The sequence below is a fragment of the Bos indicus genome, chromosome 8 (assembly GCF_029378745.1).
Source record: "Bos indicus isolate NIAB-ARS_2022 breed Sahiwal x Tharparkar chromosome 8, NIAB-ARS_B.indTharparkar_mat_pri_1.0, whole genome shotgun sequence".
In the NCBI taxonomy this organism is placed as follows: domain Eukaryota; kingdom Metazoa; phylum Chordata; class Mammalia; order Artiodactyla; family Bovidae; genus Bos; species Bos indicus.
In genome coordinates this window covers 97,590,443-97,593,648 of record NC_091767.1, presented here as the reverse complement: position 1 = coordinate 97,593,648, position 3,206 = coordinate 97,590,443, and the positions used below count along the sequence as shown (strand labels likewise).

At 43.0% G+C, this 3,206-nt stretch overlaps 1 pseudogene; it reads left to right on the top strand.

Annotated features, from left to right (window-relative positions):
• Positions 1–810: 810 nt before the first annotated feature.
• On the top strand, positions 811–911 carry LOC139184685 (U6 spliceosomal RNA; annotated as a pseudogene).
• Positions 912–3,206: the final 2,295 nt, after the last annotated feature.

Genomic DNA, 3,206 nt, shown 5'->3' with positions numbered 1-3,206 from the left:
ACTGATGCTGAAGCTCCAGTACCTTGGCCACCTGATGCAAAGAGCCGACTCATTGGAAAAGACGCTGATCCTGGGAAAGATTGAGGGCAGGAGGAGAAGGGGGCAGCAGAAGATGGGATAGTTGGATGGCGTCACTGACTCAATGGACTTGAGTTTGAACAAACTTTGCTGCTGCTGCTGCTGCTGCTAAGTCGCTTCAGTCGTGTCCGACTCTGTGCGACCCCATAGACAGCAGCCCACCAGGCTCCCCCATCCCTGGGATTCTCCAGGCAAGAACACTGGAGTGGGTTGCCATTTCCTTCTCCAGTGTGTGAAAGTGAAGTTGCTCAGTCGTGTCCGACTCTTAGCGACCCCATGGACTGCAGCCCACCAGGCTCCTCCGTCCATGGGATTTTCCAGGCAAGAGTACTGGAGTGGGGTGCCATTGCCTTCTCCGGAACAAACTTTGGGAGATGGTGAAAGACAGGGAAGCAAGGAGTCAGACTTGACTGAGCCACTGAACAACCTTCTCAGACCCACTGAGCTAGCGATCCATTGTGTTCCTACATCATTACTATCTCTGGAGATTCTTTCTACATAGTATTCCTATTTATACTTGAAAAGAACTTTGAGATTTACCAAATAAAGAAAAGTCCCAAGAAGATAGACTTCAATCCATCTCATTAATTGTCATCCATTCACTATTCATTTGTTCATCTAAACAGCACTAGTCAGATATCTCCACTGCGCCATGCAAGGCAGTGCGAGGTTGGTGGAAATCAGACCAACTCCTGCCCTCGGGAAGCTCATAGAATGAGAGAGAAAACCCCTGTGAAAGCAGCACTTGAACTAAAATTACAATGATACAAAGAAGATTAATGTGGCCCCTGCACCAGGATGACATGTAAATTCATGAAGCATTCCATATTTTTGTAGAGCAATTATCATCCAATTAAAAAAATAAAAATAAAATAAAATCTCTATCTGACCAAAAAAAAAAAAAAGAGCTGTGGGGCAAAGAGCTATCCAGAATAAGTAGGGAAGAGAGCACAGAGGAAAGACAGATGAAGTCTGCTGAGGGAGGCAGAGAAAACTTCCAAGAGGTGTAGGGGTGGAAAGCTGAGACCTCTCCCTGCTCCATCTGCCATGTTAAAACTCCCCTCATCCCTGTGGTAGCTTCTCTTACACCTTATTCTTCTCTTCCTCCTCAGCCAGTTCCCTGGTGTATCTGGCAATTTGGGCCTTCTCTAAATAGCAACAATGTGATATTAACACTTTGGGCCTGCCAGGTGGCTCAGTGGTAAAGACCTGCCTGCTAATGCAGGAGTCTCTGGAGCTGTGGGTTTGATCTCTGGGTCAGGAAGGTCCCCTAGAGGAGTAAATGGCAACACACTCCAGTATTCTTGCCAGGAAAATCCTGTGGACAGAGGAGCCTGGTGGGCTGCAGTCCATAGGGTTGCAAAGAGCTGGACATGACTAAACACACACGCAAGGCAACAAGCTCCCCTAAGAATTCACCTACACTCTTTCAGCTCCTTGGTCTCTTTTTTAGTTTTCAATTTGTGGAATTAGAATATCTCGTCCATCTGCTAAAACTATTTCTTCAGTTGTTACCTAATTAAAATACCTAGGTTATATAGAATCAACAGGTGTGTGTTACAAACAGGTATAGGAAACAAAGATAATCACCATCAAATTGTCAAAAGATCATAGTTGAAATCTTGAATCCAGCTTCAACTTCATGGCCTTGGGCAAGAGATTTAACTTCTCTAAGCTTTAGTTTATTCCTCTGTAAAATAGGGACAGTCATGTCAAGTTCACTGGAAGATACCCATGAGATGATATAGAAGAGAAATTGCTCCACAAATGTTTGTCATTATGGAGATTGTTATTACACAAATACTTTGAAAAGAATCTACTATCTACTCTGAACAGTTTTTGATATCTTTAATTTGTCATGGTAGTCCTTGATATTGTAATCTCACAGAACCCTGTAAAAGGAAGCATGTCCAGTGTGTGTTGCCTGATTTCTGTTTGTGGTCATATGGACCACAGGGCTGTTTGTGTCTCACTGGTCCTCATCCAAGCTCTAGAAAGAGCCTCAGTGAGAAACAGGATATTTTCCTTGTTAAAAGGGCAGATAGCAAATTTTGGATCATTGAATCTCCTCCTTTTTATTTGGTGCTTTCAAACTTTTTATATATCCTGTTGTGTGGTTTCTTCCCCTGTTAGTCCTGGCTAACCTAGAAGGCTAAGGATTTTTCTCATGGAGAGCAGATGAGGCTCACAGGAGATTAGTTATATGTCCCAATACTGCCCCCCAAATGGCACCAGATGAAGACAATGGAGCACCAATGACGGGAAGCTCATTTCTCAAACCCTGCTCCTAACAATGAAGTGTGCGAAGTGCATACAATGATCAGCCATGACTTCGCATCTTCTGAGAAGCACTTGTCCCAAAAAAAAACAGACCTGTGCCAAACTGAAGACATTATTTCTAATTCCAGCTCTGTCAGTATCTCCCTGTGTAGCCTTTGGTGAGTCACTTTTTGTCTCTGGGCCTTCAAGTCACTTGAAGTTTGGGATGTTATACTGCATTCCTTCCCTGTGCCCTTGAAAATAATCCTAAAGCACTTCCTGCCCTCCCACGCCTCTCAGCTTTGAATGTGTTATGTAGCTGAGCTAGGTTGCCAAAGCTGCAGTCTGATTTCCCAAGCAGAGCTGATGTGAGTGTGGGACTCTTGCTCATGATTTTGGGGTTGGGGGACATAAAGAGGTTTATGCTGGTGCATAGACTAGATCTGCATGTTAATCTGCTTTCAAGGACAGTGTAGATGGTAAATTATTGTTCTGCCCGTCTAGGCTTCCATTTCACTCTCACTGGAGCAAGACCCAGGACACTTATAAGACCATGTTAAAAATTTAGTGGATTAGTATTATAGGATAACAGTATAAAAAGGGCATGGACGTCAGACTGCGGACTCAGATAAAACTGAATTTATCTCCTTTCTTATTAACTATATGACCTCGGGAATACAGTTTAAACTCCCTGACTCTCAGTTTCTCATTTAGAGTGTTGTGACAATTAATTAACAGTGGATGTGACTTAGGGTACTACTTATTAAAGCATAATTATAGCTTAAAAATGAAATACAGTTTCTGATAGCAATTTCCTTCCAGGCTACAGTATAGAAAGAGGGGAAAAGAATAACTTTACAATGGAGAAA